Source organism: Plectropomus leopardus, chromosome 8, assembly GCF_026936395.1.
Source record: "Plectropomus leopardus strain MGB_pleo_1.0 chromosome 8, ASM2693639v1, whole genome shotgun sequence".
NCBI classification, from domain to species: Eukaryota; Metazoa; Chordata; class Actinopteri; order Perciformes; family Serranidae; genus Plectropomus; species Plectropomus leopardus.
Genome location: NC_142183.1, coordinates 9,162,396 through 9,190,166, shown reverse-complemented (window position 1 = coordinate 9,190,166; position 27,771 = coordinate 9,162,396). Strand labels below are relative to the sequence as shown.

The window sequence follows — 27,771 nt, the reverse complement described above, 5'->3', positions numbered from 1 at the left end:
GCTATGCTGTTGCTCATGTGTACAAGTGCACAGTGTCTCTCTTAAAGGGACAGCAGCTCTGCTCTGTTCTCCGATATGTTCGCAAATTGCAATATATATTTTCCTCATTAATGATGTATTATCTCACCCACCTGCATCCCATCTGTACATGCATGTGTGTGTGTGTGTAATAAGCAGAGTGTGTGTGTGTGTTGTAGGCATATCTTCCTGAATAATGCACCCTTTAACCAACAGGAAAATACTGCACTACAGACTTAATACCAGGAGTTAGTTATTAGTTAATGGCACATTGCTTTCTGCTGCTTTAAAATAGCAATATGCCAACAATGCACCTGACACACCTCATTTTAAGACCAATACACCCATGGGCACACAAACTGGTGCAAGTATATTTGCTACTTTTACAACTCAGTCACTGCCATGAAAAAGACACCTGCAGCTGACTGAATCTAGCTTTGTCCTGGGTTAAGATGGGGCCCCAAAGGTAGTACAAAAAACATGGAAACCTTTTTTCACCAACAGTCACCAGACTGAGACAAGCTGTTAAAAATAAATAAATGGAGGAAAAGACTGACCACTTCAGATTCTCATAGCTGCTCAAAGTCAGCTCTAAGATAGAAAATTGTTTTGTCAGTGACATATAATTAAATTGCTTGTCTTCTATAATGACAGTCCATTTGGGATGTTGGGGGTAGGGGTTGCATATTTGGCACCAATGGATGAAAAACATCGCACGGCAAAATAAATGTCACGTCATCATAAATGCTGCCTCAAGACCTCTTTTTCTGCAGTATAATTCTAATAATTTGGATTTTTCTGTGTTTTTTTAAATAGCATAATTTCTTAGTGATTGAACTGTGCACATGCATATTTCACTGGTTTTAAATACACCAGACATCTAAGGAAATGTTTGGCTTTAAGATTCACATTTTCCTTTTAATGCTAGACAAACAAACATGTAATCAGGCAATCATTTCTACTCAATCCCATCACAGCACACTTGACATTCAACTCCATGTCACAGAATTGTTTACAAGATTGCTGCATGCAAACCAGACAAGCAAAGCCGACCTCAGCGCTTCAGAGACTTGAGGAGGTTGTGGGCTTGTAATCGACAAGCCTCAATTAAAAAGTCCCATGTGGATTATGTGCCTTGGTGTCACCATGATGGAATGGCAGTACTCTTTAACCCTGCAACCAACGGTTTTCCACATCAATCCTGGAAAAACCACGGCATCTGCAGTTTTTGATTGTTGGGCAGCCAGACGTAATGCTTTATCGAGTTGTGATAGGACTGCTGATGAATCTGCACCATAAAATCTTTTAATGCCGACTCTGGATCTGGACCCTGATTACAAGCACCAATTGGTGTTCATCCAGTCAAAAGGCCAATATTATTGGAACTGGGTGGCGATATTAAACCCACTCTATTGAGCCGGTTCACCTAGCATGAGGTGATTTCGTCTGTTGTTCTTTTGACCGCTTTGCACACAGTATTTTTTTAAGAATAACACTGTAACAAAATGAAGGGCTTGAGGGTAATATTAGACCATTGTCAGTGGAACGAATGAGCAGTCAGCATCCTTAACTTATCTCTCAATCAAAGGCCTCCTCAGCTCCATCTGAATAATAAGCCAAGGCAGCATTTTACTTAACACGATTAGGATTGTGAAGGCATGTAAAATGTCACTCAAAATGCAATAACGCTCCTTTTTAGGACAGATAGATTTGTATACGGTAGTCACAGTCTCGGACACATCTGATAATACCCACTATATTCTGGGGAAATAAATAAATAAAAATGTGTTTGAGTTCAGGTACAGGGCAACTTTGTTTCGACTGCTGTGTGGCTCTGAATTTTAGCAGCTGGCATGATCTGCTCTGAGGCTTAGCCCCGTTCAACCAGCTCCACAGTTCTGTGCGGCGGGCTGTCTGTCAGTGTTGAAAAGAGGGCTGGCATGACCTTCTCCATCCATCACTGGTCTCTGATGCTGCTTTCTGTGCAGACAGATAGAAAAAAAAATCTGACCATATGAAATAAACGTAAAGATATATTTTTGTTGTTGGTTCTGAGCTGATCTTTGATTAAAAATTCTGCCAAAATCATGTTTATACCCTTTAAATAAAGGCTCTTCAAAATTTCTGGTTGGAGAGATAAGGTCTCGATCTTTGCTTTAAAAAAAGAAAAAAAACAACAACAAACTGTTCTCGAGCTACACCAGAAATGAATACAAGTTCACACAAGATCCCAGGGGATCTCCAAAAGACAATCTGGGAAATGGTGAGACTCCTTTACTGAGGCTGACAAAGCGAGTTCATATACAGTACCGCAAGTACAGTAAAGTAAAAAAGGGATATTGTGAAATGTCATGATAACACGAATGAAATGAACATCACAGATTGCTGATAAATAGGGCTAAAATACTGAATAATCAAAGCAGAGTAAGTAGATTACTGAAAATCATTCATTTAAAATTTTAGTTTAAAGTTTAAAGCACTGTATAGATAAAGTTTATTATTATTATAGATGCAAATTATCTGCATTGCAGCATCATTTAATCCATGTAACTATACAGATTTTATTTTATGGCTTTTGCCTTTATTATATAGGACAGGTTAATCGTGAAAGGGGAAGAGAGAGGGGATGACATGCAGCAAAGAGCCGCAGGCTGGAGTCCAACCTGCAGCCGCTGCTGCGAGGACACAGTCTCTGTACCAGGTGAGCTGTGGGTGCCCCAATGTAACTATATATGCAGAACAGTGCGTTTTGCACAAATGATTATTACTGTAGGTGACGTGAATAAGAAACCTTAAAATCATACATTCTTGCTCAGAATAGAAGATTCGATAGTACTGACTGCAAAATGACAGAAGAGAGAGAAAATAGTGAGGAGCAACAGAAAAAACAGGCGAGAGAAAATTACAGTCTGCATAGTTTGGGATCATTTCAAGCTGAAACAAAACAAAAACTCTGCACAGTGAGTCTGTGGTAAAATCAAACAAGCCTTCCAAAGTAGCACAACGTCAATACTTTCAGCATCTCAACAGAAAGCATTTAGTCCACAGAGTGGACCCAACAGAAGGTAAAATTAACATTAACCTCCACCAGGCTGCCAGCACCAGAGCTCCCCGTTCGATTGCTGACAAAAGTCTGCTGGATGGCCTGAAACCCGGCAACCGCCACCAGAGGATGAACGGGAAGTCTAGGCAGCAGAAAATCGGCAAAGTTTCCTTCTTCAGAACATAAATCAGTATGATGGCTGCAATCTGATTACCCGATTAAGCAATGGATTCATCTGTAGAGTTCTACATTACTAAAATAATTGACAAATGCAGCCCTACTGATAAATAACACACAAGTAGGCACACATTGCACAAGGACAACAGATCCTCACAAACGCCTCAAGCAAACATAAAAGACATCAAACTCAAATACACATTCACTTTTTTGCTATGCATGAAAGCAGCATGGTGTATATAGTGGTCAGAGTGCAGCTGTTAAGTGAGGCAACAAGGGTCCTGCAGGGCAATTTAGCAACATGCAATGACACAAATATACAAACCATTTCTGCAATAAGTCATGAAACAAACTGCCCATGTGTTCATTCCAACTCATTAATGTGAATGCAAATCCTGAATGAAAAGCAATTTGGTGCATCCACTTCATAACAGGTAAAATAAGACAGAGTTTTTTTTTCTTTTTTTTTTAACTGACCACGGATGTTTGAAATTAAACAGTGGATTGCTAACATATTTTGAGGGCTCATGAGTGTAGCACTTGGAATTTAAGTCGGCGAAAAAGATGCATGCCAATAGCTCGCTGTCTCAAAAGAAAAAATATGCGCAAGTACACATTATGTATGCTCACTGCAAATAATTGAAGTGGTTTCATTTTTCATTCTAAGAAAACCAAAGGTGGTCAGTGTGTGCTTACCGAAAAAGAAACAAAGCGGGGATGCAACAACATAAGTGGGTCTCGAAAAATATAGCTGAAAGTGCTTTTATGCTTCAGGTTGTTGGAACATGTTAGCTGATGACATTAGTGTATATATATAATATTTAAGTCAAGTTTAAGATAGTCCCTTTTAGTCTTCGTAGTGTAGTTCAGCTATGGTAACTAATATTTTATTTTATTCTTTGATTGGTTTCAACTACGGTGTGTTTTCACTTTTACTGGTTTGTTGGTTAATCTGTTATTTGATGTTTTTGTTTGTTTGTTTGTTTGTTTTGCTTGTGTGTTATCCTTAATTGGTCTACTCACCCTTTTTTATTCTATTTTATAGTTCTTTTATTCATTTTTAATTCACATATAGATATATTATCCTCTTTTTTAAAAGATGATATTATCCTTTTTTAGATGGTCTACTTTTTGTGTTATTATTTTATTTAGTTTTAACTTTTTTTTAATCAGTTCTGACTCACAAGTCTTTGTATCTTTTAGTTGTTTATTCTTCAAATTATTATTTTATGAGTTTTTAGTTTTTTTAGTTTTAAAGGATCTGACTTGCTTTAATGGTCAGTTGAAAGCTTTGTTTTGTGCCTGCAACTTGTAACTCATGCTTTTTGAAGCACATTGTGCCTCCACCTGGAATGAAATGTGCTGTATAAATAAAGTTTTGCTTGCTTGCTTGCTAATGTTACTGATCAGTGAATACAAAGTGACAAACATTTTGGAAAGAAACACTCCAACACATGCTAATTAAACAAATGAAGTTTTTTTTCTCATTTTTAATTAAGTCAGTCAGTGTGCTTACTCTGTGTTTTGGTGGCCGCGGGACAGAAGGAAGCGGTTGAGGAAGGGAAGCGGAGCCTTGAATGCAGATTGAAATCCCCAAACAGAATCAGCACTGTGCCTCAGCAGCCAACAACTCTTAACCTGAATTGTCTCTCAGTATAGTTTGTAGGACATTAGTTCTGCACAGAAAACTCCCGGGATAAAGCCTTAAGACAGCATGGATTGCATACACTGCCAGGAGCTAAGAAAGATAGAGTGGTCTCTGTATTCACACTGTCTCTCTCACCACTATTATATGTTTATTAGTCTCAAAGCCTGCCTTATAAAACTGGCCAAGGCCCTCTCGGTCATACAAACCATTTTTCACTCCACACCACAGGACCACTTTTATAGTGTTGCTCTGCCCTCTGAAGAAACGGTCAAAAAAATTCAAATGTGCTCGCTTTTCAGCCGTCAGCCAGCAAAAGGAATAGCTGAGCACCTGGTTGTGTGAAATATGAGGTCACTGTCGCAATATACTGCAAGTATTCAACTCTACTTATCATATTTTTAAAAGAATAGGTTGTAGCAGCATCTGTAAGACAGATGCATTGTGGGAAGACCTTTACCTTTGCTATCATTACAGTGTTAATGCAGTATAGATGTCGGGAGGGGGGCTTATCACTGCAGTATAAATGCAATATAGATGAAGGAGCTGGAACCTCTACCATGGTTACCACTATAGTATTAATGCAATATAGATGCAGGAGAGAGGGTTTCTATCATGGTTCCTGCCACTGTAGAGGTAATTAAGCACACATAAGGTCAGACTCTAATCGCCTTTTGGTTCTAGCTATTGGGAATTGGCTCCTTCAGTGGAGTTACAATAAAGCTGTGCTGAGATGTGAGTGATGAAATTTACAACTAGATCAATAGTCAAGATTGCAAAAACTTGGAAAACAAGGCCCAAGTTGAAAATATCCCTATAAAATCGACTAGAATAATAATCTCAGACCTGGGTCTGATGCCCAGTAAAGAGCCTTCGAGCATTGTCATTCTCTAAATGAAAGGAGGGGAAATGATTTATCTGCTCTACATAATCCTGATCACCCACATCATTAGTTATAATAAAATGCTAACAATGTATCATATGTCTTCAAGGGAAACTCATTTGTCAAACGTTCATTTGAATACGACAAGAATCTCTGCATAGATTCCTCGAACTTTTGGTAGCTACAGAGATTATTACTTCCAACACTGCAGTAATAGTAAATCTCATCCATAAACGATAAAGAAATGCTTTACTCACATGCTTCTGAAAGGGTACACTGACTCTTTAAAGGGTAACTTCGAAGGTTTTCAACCTGGAATGTATTTCCCCATGTTTTTGTGTCGGAGTGATTTATTAGAAATAACATTTTTGGAACTGGCCCGATATTGTGCAAGCGGCAGCGGCGAAACAGGCTGCAACGTAACCACTTGGGGCCCTTGGCACCGTCAATTAATGTCACCAAGATTAATTTTTAATGGGGCAACAGAGGTCTGAATTTGGAATTTTGGGGACAAAGGACACAGTAACCCCTACCTATGTTGAACAGAAAAGTAATATACAAGTAGTGTACAAATCACTGTTGGCATGGAGGAATAAGTAAAGTAATAAGATTACTTCTGAATAGACCAACAATTGATGAGTAAAGTAATACATTTTTAGAATAACGAGCTCAACACTGGCAGGAATAATATCATCAAAGGGATAAAACACTATTGCAATTTTTATTTTATTTTTTGCGAAGTTTTGCGATAACATATTGCAGTATTTTGCAATTTATTACCATCTTTCAACTGCAAATTATGTCTGCAAAGGAAAATTTCTACAACATCTGTTTTATCTATTATAGTTTTCAGTCTGTTTATCTTATTCAATCATTTTAATTGCAGCAAAATGTACATAGTGGACTGAAAAAGCAATATATTTATCATTCTAGCAGGCTAACAAAAGTTTTATTTATATTTGCAATATGAATAATTTATACTAGTGTTGTAATGGTATAAGATTTTCATGGTATGGTAAATGTCGAAGACAATATTGCAGTTTCATGGTATCACAGTATTGCAGAATTAATATTATTACCAGTCAGAATGACTCATAAAAGAATGAAAACAGAAGGGTTAGTTTTAATTGGAAAAAAATGTTTTATCACTATAATTAAGACCTGAAACCATTTTTAGTGAGAGTATTTGTAAAAAGTCTACCTTTTGAAAATAACTAAAATAAAGCTGAGAAAGTTGAGCCCAGTTGCATTTTTTTCCCCAATATCGTTGATAAGCAATATACACGGTATGATTATCGTCAAATTTATATCATGGTATATCTAAAAACTAGTATATCGCTCCATCTCTAATTCATACAATGAAAATAATCAATACCTGTATCAATACATTATTGCCACGGGAAATATTCGTATACTGTGATGTGTCGATTTATTCCCCGACCTCTAATCAGTGATGCAAATTTGCACTGATCACATCGATTTGTATTTAAATGAACTGATCTAATTGTTCAATGACATCATTTTGAATGCGTGTATGATCAGACCTTCAAACTTCCCCTCTTCTCTACAATTTTGGCACTACATTCTGAAGAGCTACTTACAATAATTGAACATTTCCTGTTCTGTAATCAGCACTGTGGCAGAGGGTGAAAGAAGGTTACAGAAGCACAAACTAGAGACATGAAAGAACAGATAACAGCTGCTGAAACGTCCTCTGAGACCCTAAAAGACTTTATAAGAGATAATGTGCTGCTGCATACAGTAAAATCCCCATTTTACGAACAAGAGCCACCCGCACTCAATGCATGTGGTTTACTGGTGTTAAAAACAGAGGTAGAAATCCCAGGTGCAGCAGCTTCAGTCTGTGTCAGGCAGATTCTACTGTATCAACCAGCCACTGGCTTTCCATCTTAAACCACTTGTGCAAAATGAACAGCCGTGATGGGATATATATCGCTGCTCGCCACTGTTGTCAGTTTGGCTGGATGTACAGCCATGTTATCTATTACCTCCTATAAATTCCAATTATCTCTCTCGTCAAGATAAGATCACACACGCACATACACCCACATGTCAGCACAGCAATACGCACACAGAGCAGGAGGCAACAAAAATTCAGTGATAGCAATAAAATAATCGTGTCCGTGAATCTAATCTCTACTACCTCAACTGTAAACAAATTCCACACCAGTGTAATTAAAGCTGATTTAGCATGATTTACACGCTATGGGCAAGATAAAATAAACATGATTAGGTTAGACAAATACTGAGGTCAATATTTTTGAAGGCTTGGAAATTAATAATACATTTCGTATGATAAACACTTGCACCGTGGGCTCCAAGCATGGAATGCTAAACAGTTAGTGCCGCTGTGTCAAGCAGAGATCTGGGGCCCCCTGCTGTTATCGACTCAACCTCTTTGTTAATTGCAGAAAATATGCCTCTTAAGGCACTTGTTATCCCTAGAAAAAGGGGCATAATGTGATTTGAATTTGCAATATAAACAATTTTCTGTCACTTCTTTCCCTGTCTCATTTTGAAACAAACATTTTCAACTGCGACACATTATTACTGTCTGTTCTTTTTAAAAGCAAACAGCTGCACAGTTTTTGTTGTGTATAAGTGCAGACATCACAGCCAGGAACAACGTCTCTGAAATACCTTTACATCTGAACCTTTAAACAAGTAGAAAGGACACAGACGTTAAGATGTATGCCGCATTCAAACTCCAAAACTTTGGGTAATGATGCAAAATATGTTCTGCAATTTCTGCAATCTACGAGATCTGGGACACGCTGTGTTTACAGTGATTTCCACCTGAGAAGGACTGGAACCTGAGAGAGAAAGAAAATAATGTCCCGCTCATTGTGAGCTGCTTATCGCAGGCACTCAGCAGTGTCATCCTCTAAAATTAGCTTGTGCTGGCTGAGCACTATCTGGCGAAGATAAAATAAGGGAGGGGGATCAGTTATGCTGCATTATTAATCTTGAGATGTGGAGGGGGAAGAAAGAGAGGGAAAAGAAAGGGAAGGGTGAAGAGAATTGAATTGAGAGAGGGCGACGTGGTGTGAGGACAGGACAAGATAACTTCCCTTTGAACTCCTTTTTTACAAGCTCCTGGAAAAAAAAACATTTAGCTAAATGAGGCTGCCACTCTCACCTGGCACAGCGGCAGATTTAGGTGGGTGGAGAGTCTGCCACTAGCTCGAGGTAAAGAAAAGTCGAGGAGATGACTGTCCCCTCCAGGCTGGTGGGAAATCACTGCAACCGGGGGACACACATGTACACCACTGCTCGCTCTCTCCCTCTCAGACACAATCTCACACACACACACACACACACACACACACACACACACACACTGGAAGAAACATGACTGACTCTTTTTCATTTTCTACCCAAAGAGAAATTTTGGATGGCCCTATTGCATCCAATCCCACCTCTTACTCAGGTCGCTGCGGTTCTATATCTATTCTTGAGGTCAGAATTCAATTACATCACAGTATAAATGCCTCAATTCAATATAGTGTTTATTTTGTGATAAGCCACAGCCATGAAAAGTTGATGTGTGGTTGTATTATACCTTGACTAATAGCTTGGGGTCTGAGGATCAACTTTTTCTGTTTTTTTTTTCCCTCTCTCTCTAACAGAGTACCTGTTATATAAGGCATTTATCTCATTTGATATTTTGGTCATTCAGTAAATAGCTACTTATCCAGAGCAGCTATACAGGAAGTGGCTTCAAATGAGGCTGACTCAACAGACACCTAAGAGCACATAACCACGCACAGCCAATTAGTGATGCGCATGCATTTGTATTCACACTGAAAAGCATTTGCAGTGTGGTTGGGGCAAAATAAACCATGTGGGCTTGGGTGCAGAATATATGCAAAACAGTGCAAATTTGTGAAAATGTCTGTTTTTGTGCCATTTTGAAACACTTATAGCATCATATTTACCATAAGAGGCGCTGGTGTGATGCTGGCGAGCCAAAAATGACATTTTGCAGAGTGAGCCATGTATGGAAATGTCATCAGAGAGAACAAGGGAGTCCATCAGTCCCACATCCACAATTTATGAATTCATGCATCTGGGCAGGTCATGGAGAAAAAAAAATGCCAGCGTGGCACTTCATCCACCAGTGATGAAAATCCAACCGTGATCCAGCAGGGTGGTTCGGGACAGGAGAGGGTTTTCAAGATAAAGCTGCTATAAAAAATGAATGACTATTTGCAACAAACACAGTGGCTCCTGAATCATTCATGGGTCGTGTAATGGAAAAGGAATGAATGACACAGGAAACCCTTTACCCAAACAAACTTCCATGGAACAACAGGATTAAGGGGATAGATGACACTGGATCCCAGCAAGGCCTCTGACCAACACATTTATTTCTATAGCATGTTATATGTAAAGTATATTGGTGGACTGGATCAATGGGAGGGAGGATTATCAGCCACATATTCAATAATAAATGTGCATGATCAACATAAGAGCACGTTAAAGGTTTTCTCAGCCTGCTGCCCCCGCAACACAGCCCCGGATAAACAGATGAAAACAGATGGGCGGACAAGTTTTAAAATGTCAGTGATTACTATGGATGTCAGTTTCAGTTCATTTAGCATTTTATAGCCACAATAATAGATTACTAACAGGTTGAATGCTGTGTTCACATGGAATCCAGCAGTTGGTAGACCAGCAACACTTCCTGCTAGGCATGTGAAAAAAAGAAGAAAAAAAATCAGGTAGAACGGCAGAACGTCAAAATATAATATATACACTCTTTATTATATGTTGCTATGGTGATGTTTCATAAAATGGAATAAATGTATTAAATTATTCATGTCTATTATTTTATGTAATTGTTGCAGCAATTTGCATAGGCATAAAAGGAAGCTTTCTCTTCATATTCAATTGCAAACTTAAAATGAATGTTAAATTCCCTCCAAAACATAAAGAAAGGTTAATTCCCTACAAAAGTCACTTATTCGCTCACTATTCATTGCCTGCCATATACCCACTTTTCTCGTCACATCTCAGTATGATTTCAATTGTCGATCATACAATTTTGGGTGTTGTTGCACCTAAATTGTTAGTTTATTGTTGTCCAGATCGGCCATATTTTCTCCTCCTCCAGTTAAGTTACGCATTAACTGGTTGGAAAAATGTATTTTACTTTGGATGGCGATGCTGTCTACCGTTGTCATTTTGCCGGTGTTCTCTCCCAACCTCACTTCATTTTACCGTCCTGCTCTTCTTCACTAAAATAACACCCAGTTTGCAGATTACATGTGAATGCAGCATTCTTAAGAAAAAATGCTAAATTACATTTAATGGCTCCAAGAGGCCTTTCCTTTTGAGACGAATATTCTGAATGGGCCATATACATGTCCAAGGAATGCTACTAAAATCTGAATAACATCAGCATCCCACATGTCTTCATTGGAGAATGCTTCATTTGGAAAAAGTCCTACATTAGCATATGCTATTTACATGACCTGTATAAAAACCAGAATAGTCATTTTCATAATGATAGAACATTAACATGCATGTAAACTTAGTTACTGTATTGTGTGCAAATAACAGATAATACTGACATGAAGCAAATAGTTCAAGAAATAAAGGTTAGCAATGCACCACTATGACGAACATAACATGTCAAATCATGTCCTTGGTGTAATACAGTGTGCATTTCCATGTTTACAATTAATGCCGGTGCGGTTTGTTCCATCACTCCTCAAGGTCCTGCTTTATGCTACCTACACTACACAGTAGATTAGCGTCAACATAAAATACACATTAAACACTTTTCCGAGGCTTACTTATATTTTAGGTGTTGCCATGGACTACAGTCTGTTTTGAGGATTCATACGGATTAGTCTCTTAAAGCCAAAAGGCTCTGATGCTGTGATATTTGTGTCTTCTTTTATTTTCCACGTCTCTTTAGCTCTACCTTCTCTCTTGAAACCTATTATAATGTCTGATTTTGTGCATTCTTTTATACATCTTATCTCTTGATTTTATCCATTTTCTGTGCTTTGTTCACACCTATTTTCTAAAAGCTATTAAAATCAATTGAACTTGATATGAAAAAAGCGAAGGAGAAGTAATATGGTCATTACACAGATAACTTTCTGCCTCTAACTTTCTTTGAGGCAAGTCACTGAAATGGTTCAGTGCATAAACCTCAGCCAAAAAGAAATTGCTTTCTTGTTCAGAAACTGAAAGGATATAATTCAACTGACCAAAAGCCTAAATGCAAGAGATTAGATCACCATAAAGATCCCTGCCTCAAAAAGATGAACACCTCCCTGCCAACGCTGACGACAAAGAAAAGCCCGAGATCAGTCTAAATCGCTCTCTCAATTATCATAGTAGAAATGCTACAGGAGGTTTCAAGGTGCTTGGATGATACAGATGTCACAGTAAGAGCAGCTCAAATCACCAAGAGCAATGAATGTGAACTGAATTATATTCATGACATTGGTGCTGGAACATGCAGTAAAAGACTATCAAAGTCATGAAAGTACATAAATTCCAGCACAACAAAACCTCAGTCAGAGTGCAAAAGCACACTAAGAGCGACAGCTAACGCTAAGATTTTAGGTCCATTTTGTTGTCGATGATGTGTTTCCTTCCCCTATTCCTGTCATCAGATATATACAGGAGTTAATAGACATTTTAACAAATAAATTTCCATGACTTTGAGGAAACTTTTAAAGATTATACTCTGAAATGACCATTGATAGTCTTTATTGGTTCTTTTTCAAATTTTTGGCCATTATTTTCTTTAAAAATTTAGAGTAAACATTGAAGAAAAAAAAATCTTTAAAAAAATAAAGTTAGGATGCCCCTTATTCTTTTTTCTTAAAAAAAAAAACTTTTGTAAAGAAAAAAAAAATCACAATTTCTTTCTTTAAAAAGTTTTGATTTGAAATGCATATTTTCTTTAAAATCACCAAAAATAACACTATTTATCATAGCCAGAAACTGCAAAAACATGAATAATCATTGGATTTTCACATGTCCTACAGCCTTATACACACCATGTGAAACAACTTTCAGGTTACATTCAGTTTTATACAATTTCCATGCCTGAAAATTGCCATTTTCAAATTCCATGACTTTTTCATGACTGTTAGTACCCTGTATATATCAGATGACTTCACATTAAGCTATTTTTTGTGTGGCAACAACAGCAGACATTAGGTGTCTGAGAATCTGACTATAAATAGTCTTTCATGACACATAATTTCCCAATGAGTCAAAATAGCTGTGTTCGTTTTCTGCCACGTTCTTGATTCAACCACCAGATGCCAAAGTTTTAAAATTCTACATCAAGGGCAATAATAAAATAAGTAGTATAAAGTCAAAAATGCTGCACACGTCATATCACTTGATTTAATGCCATTAACCAGAATATGAAAGCAGAAACATACTTCATATATGTGGGCTTTCAATCAGCTTAACCTACCAACATCAGCATGCCAATATCCAAAAAGCTAAATTCTAAACATCAGTATGTTAATATGGGATTACTGTTAATTAGCATGTCCTAAATACCCTAACATGTTAACATGACAAATGACAGCATATTAATATCCAAAAGCTGTTAAAATTAATGTTGACTAAAAAGGCCATGTTAAAGACCATTCACGTCCAGGTGTTTTTACTTATTGTGCTTGATTAGACCTCATGCCAGGATTATGCAGCTGTGAACTGTCCTTGATTGACATCTGCTTCATTTATTAATGCAAAACGATAAGTAGAGACGCCAGGAAGTCACTGCACAATAATACAAGCCAAGAAAGCTGATTCCCACTGCTTTTATGCTTAATGAACAGGTGAAAAGCATGTTTCCCAAAATGCTTAACTATTCCTTTATGTTGTATTATGCACTCTAATACCCATACTACCACACTATTTACTTAGCCAGAAAATGATTTAGAATGTTCCAATACATCAGCTGCAGTATGCCAGGATGCCCTATTTTGCAATATTTAAGCCAGAATGCTTTTCTGGCTATTTTGTTATTATTTACCCATGACCCTCTGTGCATCTGAAGATACGTCCCAGCGACTGAGCTGCAGAACGATACCAGCTCAGTGACAGCTGACAAAACCCACGAAAATAATCATTAAAACAACCAATAATGACAAAAGGACAAGTATGAAAATGACCACAACAGAAAAATGCATACCTATATAATTTTACTGTCATGAATATAACAAGATCCACCTTTTCTTGTTATTTTCGCTTGGCATACCCAAATAGAAATCCGTATGAGAGACGAACTGTAAGGCCAAAAGCTTGTATGAGGCTTTATTTGAAAGGTAACATCTAGTTTCTGAAAATGTTTGCCATGGGGCTAAAACACAACCTAAACAACATCAGTTCAAACATGGCTCAAAAGACTTTGTGTGTTCCTCGTCTATTATTCATCATGTCTGAATAACAATAACTAGGACATGCTTTATGCAAGACTATGCAAACTCTGTTCTCCAACTTTTACATCTTGTCAACCACACCTGTTTAAATTTTCAGACCTCTAGGTCTTACCTTACTGGAGCTGTGGGTTTTTTAGTTTGTAGTCACTGGTGTCCCCCAACTTCTCCCAAGTGCCTTTCTCTTTTACTCACTCCTGTAACACTGAAAATATACCTGAAAACAAAGCCTAATTGGGGTATTGAAGTCCCTCCCGCAAGCAGATGCTTTCAACCATGACACATTGATTTAAATGGGCTCCCATGCACCAGTACTACCCATATCTACTGTTCGAAGGGAATCTCATTGGCTTTTCGGAAATTATTCACATTTTAAATAGCCAATTAGAACTGGATCAGCCATGGGCAAAAGATACATGACAGAGCCGACTGGCCCTCCAAACCATTGAAACCTGGAACAACATAGATGTTTTTTGTGGTGCGTTCAGACGCCTATCACAGGAATCTAGAGCTGGGGCGACGCGTCCATTAAATCGATTACGTGAATACGTCGATTCACATAATGTGTCGATGCGTCGCACCGTTTCACACAGCGTGCGTCATGAGAGCGTAAGCAGCGCCGGGCATGTTGTTTTTTGTTTTGGCACTCATGTATCAAGTTAGAGCGTGCACACTGCTCACCTGAGCAGCGCTTGTCAGCTGTCAACTGTGACTGCTGCTGTTTTTCTACGCGTGATGCTCGTATTTGTTGACTCTGTACCACTTTATCCTGCAGTTTAAAGTCTCTCTCTGTCACAGAGATGAGGAAATACAAAGATATTTGTTTTACCTTAACTTTCTTGCTTCCCTTTCAAAACAAAAGCTATCTGTCTGTGTCTCTGTGGACAGAATGCCATCAGTTGCTGATACAATGCATTTTATTTTGAAACATTTACAGGATGGGGTTGTCAGCTATGCAGGAGCTTGCACAACCTAATAAACGAGTGAAATGTGTGCTTATAAATATGAAAATACAGCACTCATATCAGCAGGCAGTGATATGAGTGCTGCCTTAAGGCTTTATTTATACTTTATTTTTAGTTTATTTTCAGGTAATTTTCTTGTGCTCTTGACTAATTTGATTATATTTTTGGCTAATTTCTTTTTCTAAATTGCTGAAAGAAATCAAGCCAATTTGCTCAGGTTTCAAAGGCGTAATAATTCAATGACTACAAAACTTTCAATGATTTTTACTTATTCCATGACTTTTTCAGGCCTCAAAAAAACATGATTGTACAATTTCATGACTTTTTCAGGTTTCCCGTGACCATGGAAACCCTTTGAAGCTGGTTTTTTTTCATCAAATAGGGTGTTAAGGATCTAAGAACAGAAAAGTTCTCGGTGTAGTTTTTATCCAGCAACAGATTTGGTTTTCTGCCATGCAAGAAGTATTACTGTCACTGACTGTCTAACCACAGATAGATCAGAGCACCTCTGGTTTTGACTAGAGATGCAGCCTGAAAGATAAAATATAGCACAGTAATGCATGATAACAGTGAATACAGGATCAAATGAGAAGTTGCAGATAAAGGGCATCTGCCGCTCTCTCCCAAACACACACACACACAGCAACATTAAGAGCACACACACAGACACGCAGGTAACTCACACAAGCCTGCTTTCAAGCCAGAGCTTTAATCGGAAGGGTTTCGACATCTGCGGCTGCAGAGAATATATATGCAGTTATATCATGGTGGATTTTGTTTATATCTAATTTCAAATACAAGGTGGCTTTTTCCTCTTAGCAGCAGCAGGAGAAAATCAATAGCCAGAATAATGATGCTGTTGTCTGTGCTGCTTCCACGCCTTTACATTCACTGTCATCAATTTACAACAAAGGCCTTTAAACCTCAACCTCCGTTTTTATTCATCAGCTCTCTTATTTATTTGTCACAGCTGCAGGTGTGGGGGCGAGAGAACGTGTGTGTAGTATGTGCATAAGGGGGAGAATGCAGGAGATAGCAAGAACATGAAGAAACTATTAGAAAATTATAGAGGAGGAGGAAGAAGAAAGAGAGAGGAGGTGTGAGAGAGGAAGCGAGAGATCACAGACGAAGATAAAGTGTCTTACGAGGTGAGATTTTCTGACAGACCTTTTTAGCACACTACATATCTGTATCGCTACAAGCAGGAATAAAAAACAGGAAGGCTTTGGTTCAAGAGGTTGGCTAGTGGTCCTCCTGCTTGCCAGCCTGCATAATGATGGGAAAAGAGGAAATGTTCTTACTCCGAGCCGAAGATAAAAGGATTTGTAAGGGTATGTAAGTACAGAAGAGGAGTCGAGAGAGCGATCAATAATTAATTTACTTTCAACAGTCAAGGGCAATTAACACGCTTTTTTGCCCATTACCCGCCTAAAAGGGCCGACACTGTGGCTCTAGCCCATAATCTCGCTGACCATTGTCACAATCGAGGATTACACAGCTAACAAATCGATGCACACACACGCATAGGCACAGAAAACAAACTAGCTCCCCTAAACACTAGAGACTTGGATTAGCAGCAGTTTTGTATAGTTACAAATGTCGAACATGCAGGATTTTGTTGCATTAACCTCCGTCTCCAAGAACAGGACGGCTGAGCGAGTCTGTTTGTTTGTACAAACAATGTTGTGCCTCTGTTATCCATCACAAAAATGCAATCGCAAAAATGTAATGGCATATCAATATCTGATGTGACCTGAATATTTAGAGCAGAACGCAAAGAGTCACTGCGGTGTGACCAGATGTATCTGAGTGCAAACACATTTTTTGGGGCAAATGGACCCTTTTCATTTATACCGCCAGCAGGGTATGTTGCTGTGTGAGTGACGCTGCTGTAAAGGATAATAAATCTGGGCCAGAGAGTGGATGTTTCATTCTGCCTCGGCTTTATTTACATTAAGTACCTACTACTTCCCCCATCCCCCCTCATTAAAATGTCTACATGTTCAAGGACGCTGGTTTTGTTTCAGCACTGTGGGTGACACATATGAAATGGGGAATTTGGGGCCCACTTAAAATCCTGCATGGCAAATTTATTTGCATCAATTTATGTCTTCAATTTAATTAAAACAAAAGTCTGTTGTTACTTTATTGTTTTTAATGGGGTGACAAATTTGGTTGGCGTGACCCCTATTCACCCCCCAAAATCTACGCCTATGTGAAAGGTGTAGGTTTCAGTTTAAAATAAGGAGCGACACATTTGGAAAGGGGGAGTTTGGGTTCAAACCCCAGGAAACTTTGAGCATCTCACACTTAACTTCTTGCATTCTGGCAAATTTCTGTGCATCAGTTTTGCTTTTTCTATATCAATTTTTGAAAGAAATGTCTTTAAATGTCTCCTATATTCCCCTCGGATCTATGCATATGACAAGGTGGGTAGGTTTACATTAGTTTCAACATTCAAACATGAACAGGTTGGTTTAAGGTCCTACAGGAAACTTTCAGCATCATATACAATTTCCTGCCTCCAATATGTGCCTTTTCTGCGCCAATTAATGGTGGAAATGTCTTGGAATATTGAAGGGGAAGTGTATCCTGCAACCACCCACCCCCCACCCCTGAAAACTATGCCTATGTCAAGGGCATAGTTTTCATTTCAACATACGGGGAGACATATGAAACTGGGGTTTTGGGGTCTTCTACCAGGAAATCTTAAGCATCAAACACTGAATTTTGGTGCATTTTTCTGCATTAATTTATTATGGAAATGTCTTTAATTTTGTCAAAATAAAAGCCCTCTGCTTCCTTCATGTTTTTATTGTAGGTGGAAAATGCAAATGCACTAAATACTGAAGGTGGTGTGCTCCCTGCGTCTCCTCAGAAATCTGTGCCTGTGTACATAGATGTAAACTGTGTATGTTTTGAATAACAATGCCCCATGAGTCAACTGTGTCCTATATTCTAAAATATCAGTCCTCTGAGATCGTCATCATGAGCTCTTGCAGCCAGGTAAATGATTTTCTAGATACAGATCTCAACTCCACTCACTTCACTGCGTTCATCAGCATTTCTCGTATAGAATATGTTGCCAAGGAAACACCATTTACGCATGATGAGCTGACCTCAGAGTCAAGATCAAACTCTGCATAAGAAGCATATTTCAGCGGCGCAGTATTACCTGATGTAAATGTGTTGCAGGGCTTTCTTCTTTTTTTTTTTTTTTTTTAAACTGGGTCAAAAAACCCAACTTGTCCAGGGAAGCAGGCTTCAGAGATGGATGATACCCAAAGCTTTGGGGAATAGATTTAACATAGACGGGATTCTGGAGCTGTGACACCAGTGATTACTGCTGAACCGACAGGAGGGAAAGCTCATTTAACTAAGTAACTGCCAAGGGATCTTTTCCCTGCCCAAACTGAACATGTGTACTGAAACTGACGAAGGGGAATGAGCTGGTTTGGTTTTTTTTGTTTTTTTAAAAAAAAAAGACAACTTACTCGCTATGTTACACACACACACACGTTGCCATTTCACCAGATGGGTCAGAGCACGAAGCTGCCAAGAGCAGGTAGGAGTTTGTTGTCTTGCTCAAGGACAAATCAGCATGGATGGAAACATTGCTTGGAATATGGAAGAATCTCTGTTTTTTTTCCTGTATAATAAAGACCTGAGGATGTTAGTTTTCTGACTGTTTTTTACTTGTTTTACATTCCTTCCCTCAGAGACTAATCAGATTTTGTTACTGTTAATTACTGGCTGTTATTCAGAGGGACGTCTCGTATTACTAGTGGCTCTTTTTCTTTTCAGCAGAAATACAAAAATCAGTGCTATCACATTTCATTATAGCTATAATGCATAAGGAAAAGGAAAATGCAAGTACAAAGCTGTCATGAAGTAGATTTTGTGGACCAGATTTGGTTAAGATGAAGGAAGATTTCAGTTTATTTGTGGTTTAAATGTTTGAAATAATAAAGACAGGATCTAGAGGCAGGCTCAATAAAGAAGCTCCTTATATGCTGCCTTGTTAAGCCGAGATCCATAGTCTCGTCCCTGAGCTGCTGACATGCTTAAGGCTGACTCATAGTATTTTTCTCTTTGCACTTCACCAGTACGTGATTTTTGTCATGTAGGTTGTAGCATGATGTTTGTCTGCTGCCTGCTGATTACGATGCTGCTCTTTTGGCCAGCTCTCGAGACAAATGTATTTTTAAATCAATATGACTGCCTGGGCATGCAGTGGAAACATACATAAAAAATAAAGCAGCTCTCCAACCAAAAATTACTTATAGACAGCAATGCTGCAGTTATTTTGAATCCAGTGGACCGCACCATGAGTTGAACAGAGTGAAGAGAGTATTGAGGAATCCAGGGAAGAACCTGAAGTAAACAAGTCACCATTACTGCTGTGGCATCTCCCTACAATACGTGCACATTTCAGATCAATTCTCTTTTATTCATAAAGCTTATTGTCAACAATCACAATTTGCCTCAGAGGGCTTTGCAGCATCTGACATCCCTCTGTCCTTGGACCCTCACAGCGACGAAGGAATAACACCTCAGGAAGAGCAACTGAGGAGAGACCTCTCTTCCAGGACGGACAGACGTGCAATGGATGTCATAAAAAACAATAAAATAACAGTTTGAATGCAGTGAAGTGTACGGTTTTCTGCTTTTACCTTCACTGTTTCTGTAACTTTACCTTTGGAGACACTCCATACCATTTTTTCCTTCATAACACTGATTCCAACCTGATCTTGCGCATTGGCGAATACCAAGTACCGATCTGGCACCATTGTGTAAGACAAAACAAAGTAACAGCTATATACTACTAACCATGGATGTGAATTGATTACTATTATTGTTGTAAGGCATGGCTAAACCCTTTGTAAAACAATGCATACAGAGAATGAATGACATAGAAAATGACAAATTGCAGACATTTTGCCAACAACAAACCAACATTACACAATTTACAGGAAAACAATTCTCCCACTCTACTCTAAAACAATAGCTGCTAGTGACTGCATTGTCAAACTTGCTAAGTGCTGGTTTAGAAGAAGCCGTTTTACCAACTGCTTGGAGTTTATTCGTAAATAATGTGGTATCAGATCCGTTAATAGATCGGAACAACTGTAATTACCTTTGACAACACTGGGAAGAACCTGTGCAGTTCTCAGCTGCTCCAACAGTGGTGGCAGACTTCAACTTTGGATGCAAAACAAAATCAGTTAGGTAAACGCTGGGGCTTCAGAGGTGCCGCATAATTAAATCAGCTCAATAAACTAAATGTGGTGTTACTGTGAAAGAAATAGGCCCAATGATAGCTGCTATAAGGGCAAAGGCCACAAAGTGATCATCTGGTCGGCATCATAAATAGAGCATGTACCATGTTGTCTGGAGAGTTAACTTTGACTATCAGCTGACTACACTATCACTGCTCTTACTGACAAAAGCTGTGGAACGTGTAGGTGTCCTCCTAAAAGCCTTAAATTTTACATACAAGTAGTTTAAATACAGACTAATTTGTTGTATTGCCACCATTTACGTAATGCAAAAAACACATCAAGGAGCAGCAAGGTGCAGCTTGCAGGGAGCTGCCACAAGATGGCAGAAAACACAAAACAGCCGCCAGGCTCATGTATGTGAGTTTCATGACAGCCCACACACAGACATGGAAAATTAAAACGACATTATAATGCATTGTGTACTAACTCCCACTGATTTGTCATGCCTATGTTGTTATTAATCAATTTCCCTTTTTAGCAGATTTCCATCTCATGAACAATCATTTATGTTTCTGAGAATCAACTCAAAGCAAAAGAAAGACTTAATTACACTTAATTGCAGCTGTTTTTTGGTCCATGACAGCAGAGTAGGCGCCGGAGCAGCTGTCCACACATAATCACCAATGAAGGGCAGCCGTCGAGGACAAGCATACTGTACTCTCACGCTACAACTCAGTGAACTGTTGTACAGATAAGCTTACAGTGGCTGTTCACTTCATTGAGCAAAGTCATTTTGCAAGCACAGATACACTTAGTCCATCCTTGTGGTGCAGGGCACAGGCAGTTGACTAACACTACTGCCAGACTCTGGATTAAAGACATATTAGTGTTTGCAGATTTACAGTCTGTTCACACCGGAGGCTGAGATATCTGTGAAAGAACACCGCTAATTTTACCCTATTTCACACAGTCGTCTTACTTGTGATTAAAAAAAATATCCAAGATCTGTGATTAACCAATGATACACAAAGAAACAAAAACCTCCTTGACAAAAGTAACACTGAAGTGCGACATTGATAAGTTCTTGAATCTCAGTGCACGAGACATGGACAATACCGACAGCAGTACCAGAGGCTGAGCCTTGTTTGGGTAGTAAAATGCCTTCTGCATACTTGAACATGGCTCTGTTTGAAGCAATTATGAGTGTAAATATGAGCCACACATCCCAGCATTGGCTGCTTTTAGCCCCACAGCCTTCCCATTTCCAATGAGTAGGGAAAAAGTTCAATTTATGTGCAAAGCCTTTGCTATCAAACAAGTCTGTCACAAAGTGGTTTACAGAACAAAGCACATCAGTGCAGATTAAAATGGGACAAACACGGGGAAGAACAAGCAAAGCACACATTTCAGGATAGGTTCACAGGCTTTTATACACCGTTTCAAATGATCCGATTTAATACCAAAATCAATTCAAAGTGACAGCAGAAAGACGCAGATGTTACAAAACACATAAATAATGTTTTGAACTATGACAAATATTTCTTATGCAATGTCTCTTTGAGTTCTGAAATTTAGATGTCACCTGGAATAGCATGAATGTCAACTGGTGGTTTTCTGTTATGCATAGCAATCCTTCATGCTATTGCTGCTCAGCCAACCGCGGTCACAAATGTCAAAATATCGGGTAAAGGATGCAAGATATGTAGTATCTTGACATGCACACTTACTGAATCCTTCCTCAATTAAAATTCTGTATATTAAAAAATGTATTTAAAGGGCCAGTGTGTTGGATATGGAGGGGATTTACATTGGCAGAGATGCAATAAAACATTATTTTCTTTATTATATGATTACCTGAAAATAAGATTCTTGTCTTTTCATTGCCTTAGAATAAGCTGTTTATATCTAGATAGAAAAGTGGGTCCTCATCAACAGAGATTGGATGATGCGCCGCCATGTTTCTACAGAAGCTGCTGTAGTTGGCAGCCCTGCCACGATGATCCACGTCGGAAAACACTGATTGTTTTTAACATGAAACTGCTTTATTCAGTGTTTTTATTTAAGTGTATTTATTTTTATTTAAGTCGGCTTATTTTGGAGAGGAGGAGACTTCTGCAGATAATTCAACTTCCGGTAAAAACATTATGAACTTCTAGATCAAAATATTACACAGGAAATCACAGGAGCTGCAATTCTTTGGATGAAAAGTAAAATGTGTCACAACATGCCATGTTGTATCGGCCAATACATATGTATACAATTATGCAATGCAATTATCCCTCGGATATGGTTATCAAATACTTGTGACAAAGATATGTAATAAAGGCAGGAATTTTGTTTCTACAGTTTGACAAAACATTAGACTTTATAGGGAATTTCATAATTATAAATTACTCAGAGCATCCTTTCCTGTATTATTGTCTGTTGAAAAAAAACTTTTAACATTGTGTTGCTTAGACAACAAATAAGCCGATGGCCGTATATCTCTGATGGCCCAATATCAGCCAATAAAATTGGCTGATCTAATCACAATGTCTGTCAAAATAATCGCAAAATGATTTTTTTGTTTGTTTGTTTTGTTAGTTCATTTGCATATAATGCAGCCCTAATCTTAAATTATCAGAGACTATGGGTGAGCATACAGACAGTCCGAAAAGCATTAGAGGAACACTGATTTGTAACGTGACACTATATTTACCGTTTTTAACCACCTCCGACAATTCAGCTACTGGTAAAAACCTCCTGCACAATAAACACTGAAGGAATTCTTACTCTGCGAAGTTTTAGCTGTAATCTGCAATCCTGACTACTATATGCCACTAAACCCCCTAAATCTTACACTCTGCTCCTTTCAATAAAGCACAATTCAGAACTCTCATTATATTTTTAGTTTATTGCCATTGCTATTATTCAGTTTTGGGGATTTTCAGACTCACATGTCAAAAGGTCACCAGATGTCACAACCCAGATGTTGTATTAACAAAATATGATGCTGTGGACTGCCAAGTAGCACAGTGATTATTATTGCAGTATGTTAATGTATTTATGAGAGTAATTAATAAATCAAACCATAAAAACAGTCAAAATGTTGCATGTTACACTGATTAAAAATAGAAAAAAAAAAATAAAAAAGAAATATCCATATACCACTTCTACTGAGAACTCCATGCAGCTTTTTGCTTGTCACACTGATCTGAGAGCTGAGCCACATGCATCGTGAAGTCCAAAGCTGTGTTTGTGCACACATGTATGTGTCTGCATGATATGAAGCTCCCTAAATAAACTCCTAAGTGAGTGGATCCCTCCCTCTGATCCAGACAGAAAGGTGACAAGATCGTTATTGACTGTAGGACATGGTCAGCAGCGCCGTGGATGATAGCCTTCCTCCTGAGCCTAGTTTACGTCTCCTCAGAGGCAGCTGCTGGTGAGGTACTGCAAACAGGAAATAGTTCAGTGACACGTCTGTCACAAAGCACAGAGGGAATCAGCACCTCCTGCAGATGCAAAGAACTATCTGCAACCTCTTACGCCGCAGCCTAGTCCAGCGTGGTGTCATGTCACTAGGTTTATAACTCCTGCACTTGTGCATAGAAGGTGGTACAAAAACATCAGTCAAGTGGAGGGTGCACTGCTTGACTCTCCCTGTCCCCTTTTGTGTGCCGTACAGGGGCTGGTGAGCAGGAGGTTGACAGTTGCCTAGGGCGATAGGGGGGGGATTGTAATGTGGATTTTTTTTTTTCTGGTGGGTGGGGAAGGTGGGTAGGTATATAAATAAATAAGTTACACAGCTGCTATTTACAGATATCTTCTTTCCCTAGTGTGTGCAACAGACACACTGAGTGGAATCCCAATTTCCTCCACCAAAACGTTGGCGTAGGACTGAATAAGTGGAGGCGCAAGTCAAGTGTGTAGCTATACTGCCTCCCTGTGGACAGTTGGTGAAAGAAAAGAAAATCTCTGACACAATCACAGCCCAATGTTGTTTCATTAATTTTTATCTATACCAAAGACAAGCAGAGATATTTAGATATATAATGCAGAATAAATAAATGCTTTTCCAAGTTTGTTGGGAAAGAAAATGTAGAGACCTAAGATCAAACATCCAACACCTTTGGGATGACCTCAAAATGACTGTGAGCCTGGCAGGCCTTGTTGCCCACAAGGCCATAGCAACAAATTCTGGGCCCTATATAAGCAACTCTGTGCCCCCCTCGCCTTTCCAATTGATCCATTTCTCTCTCACACACATTTTTTCACAGTCAGTTTATTTTTTTTTAAACACTGATTTCCATTCTTGGGGAAAGATGTGTGTACGCTGGTGCCCCAGCAGCAACAGAAGTCACTCAGTCAGCTCCAGTTGCATTTAAGGAGTGAGACGGGCCTCAGGGAGCCACCAGAATTTTTTATAAATTCATTTTTTTATACAAAATTTAGTCTTTCCAACAATTTATTCAGACATTAATTTAATTTTGTTATGGCACTAATAAGATTTTTTTTTTTTAATTAGAATCAAATTGGATTTTGTATCAAGGCAGAAAATAAGTTCAGTGGAAAACAAACGTTTATGATACAAGTTTTGCTCAGCAAGATAATCTAAGCCTCCTGAAGCTTAAATTCTATCACCAGAGGTAAAAAGCAGGCTATAAACAAACTACACCACAGCTGCATGAATTAACGTCACCGTCACATGTGAAGCAGGAGTGGTGACGTTCTGTCGTCTCATTTAGCAATTAGTTAGCAAATGCCTTTTTTAGGACGTATAAAAGCTTCAAAGTTCACGTGTGGGGCATTTACTGATGTAGTTTATATCACAAATCAAAACATTAAAGTCTCTTCAGCTTGTGTTAACCATAAACCTTCATTAAGTCATCTAACGAAAAAACCATTAAAAAAACAACTGACTTTGAGACGAGGGAACTGGAGGTGCTGACATGCGAACAAATCTACAGGTTTTAGCACTCATTATAAGATAATTTCATAAAATGAGTTGCTGACTTGACATCATAATGCATAAACATGGTGGGAAAAAGTCAATGTTTGGTCAATGGTAAGAAACTTTTTGATGAATTCACCTATGGAAACAGCTATCAACCTCTTGTTTAAATGTTCTTAGCAATAAAAATGCAACCAATCTTCTTTGTAGCTTCCCTGTTGTTCCCACTTTACATCCTCAAAACACATGAACACAACAAAGTCGGAAGAACAACTTCCCAACTGGAAAACTACGACCGTCTGACATTACATGAACACAGCATAAAACTAAAAAGAAGAAGAAGGATAATGTCAAATCTGGAGTCCAATGTGTCCCACCAGGGATCCACACTTCAATGTAGACACAGACACTGAGAGGACCGAGAACAGGGCCGTTCCTGTAAATGTTTCCCCCTTCTCGATTTTACCCCAATGGAAACACATCTGTTCCTGGGGTTCCAGTCACATTTTTCTTCCCACTATGATCCACCAACATCAGCGCCCATCGATACTAGTGTACTTGTATGTTTAGACCACGAGAATATTTTACTTAAGTACCTACAAGTAACATGTAAGTACTACTTGTGCAAAAAATGTATGTAGATAGAAGAGAAAAGTAGTTCATATGATGATCTTTTTTAAACATATTCAGGCAAATAAAGTGCATTATTACGTCATTGTGTAGGTTACACATCTTAGCAACAAGTCCTCATGTCCAAACCAACAACTCCATTTCTGCAGACAACACTTTGCAGCCTGTGCAGACAGCTAATTATCAGTTACAGATAGAAAAGCGGACAACACTCTATTACACAAACATGAAAACAACAAATAAAAAGGACACTGCGGCGGGTGCAATATTAATCCACATACTTCTTATGGAATTAGCAGCAGAGAAAAACATCAGCAAAAACAAACAATTAAAACTCCATAGCAGCTGCAGCCACAAACACACATATAATGTCAGAAAGAGCCATTTTTGCACATTATATAGAGCACACACAAAAACACACAATGCTTTAGAGCTACAACCATCACAATTAGTGTGTTATTGTACTCACCGGTCTGAAGGGCTTTCTGTTAGTCTCCTGCACCATAAAGTCCTCCTTAGTTTGCTCCACGTTCAGCTTTGCTTGTCCATTTTCAGTCCACAGGCTAAAATGGACCAATATTGGAAAAATATTAACTGTCAAAATTCTTTCTTGATGTACTTTATAGCACATAAAAAAACATTAAAAACAATTGACTTGGCAAATGCAAACAACTCTATGGGTTTTTAGGACTCATTAGGAGATAATTTTATAACATGAGTTGCCAACTTGACATCAAAAATGCATAAACATAGCGGGGAAAAGTCAATGTTTGGTCAATGGTAAGAAACTTTTTTATTAATTCCCCTACTAAAACAGCTATCAACCTCTTGTTTAAATGTCTCTAGTAATACAATGCAACCCATCTTCTTTGAAGCCTCCCTGTTGTTCCCACTGAACAACCTCAAAACACATGAACACAACAAAGACGGAAGAACAACTTTTCAAGTCAAAAACTTCGACTGTCTGACATCACATGAACACAGCATAAAACTATATATATATATATATATATATATATATATATATATATCCTTTATTTAACCTGGTAAAATACTCACTGAGATTTAAAATCTCTTGTCCAAGAGTGACCTGGCCAAGAGGGCAGCTTAAAACAAGGTTACAACAATAAATACAAACAAACACAACTATCACACAATACAAAAAGCGAGCACAATCTCCAGTTAAAGTGCAATCATCATATTTCAGTTTTCATTGTAATGGGGATGCTATTTTCGCGACCTTTTAAAAGTGACTTAAATCCCCCCATAGTGGTCAGCTCAGACAGTTTTAGCTAAGCGGAAGAAGAAAGAGAGCCGTTTTTGCACAATATATGGAGCACTGACACAAGCACACGATGCAGCTTTAGAGCCACAACCATCACAATTAGTGTGTTACTGTACTCACCGGTCTGAAGGGCTCTCTGTTACTTTGCTCCATATTCAGCTTTGCTCGTCCATTTTCAGTCCACAAGCCAACAGCCGCTCCACTTAGCCTCTCCGTCGCAAGCGCCCCTCAAAAGCTCCCAAATATTTTCAGCTGAATGAGGTTCTGAAGACACGATGTGACAAATATTAACTGTCAAAAAACTACCAAGGTCTAAAACACCTCACTGAAGTTAGAAAGTTCCTCGATGAGCACAGAAATTATCGGGAAAAATCTCCGTGTGCTTTTTTAGTAATTAGCATGTTAGCCACACCCGTGACGCACCTGTTGGTCCATCATGGGTGTGTTTGATTTGGGTCACTGGGCGAGCCGGGTGGAGCATTTAAGGTCCAGTGAGTAGAAATTAGGGGGATATATTGGCAGAAAT

General features: G+C 38.6%; 1 long non-coding RNA gene across 2 annotated transcripts; it reads right to left on the bottom strand.

Moving 5' to 3' along the window:
- LOC148188849 (uncharacterized) lies at positions 1–27,679 on the bottom strand. 2 transcript variants are annotated; one of them, XR_015777125.1, is made up of 3 exons: positions 27,366–27,679; positions 26,430–26,523; positions 1–1,998 (listed from the first exon to the last, which is right to left on the bottom strand). It is a non-coding gene; the product is annotated as an uncharacterized LOC148188849 (long non-coding RNA). The 2 variants fall into 2 exon arrangements; XR_015777124.1 differs by lacking the exon at positions 1–1,998 and adding an exon at positions 23,300–23,829.
- Between the last annotated feature and the right edge of the window lie 92 nt (positions 27,680–27,771).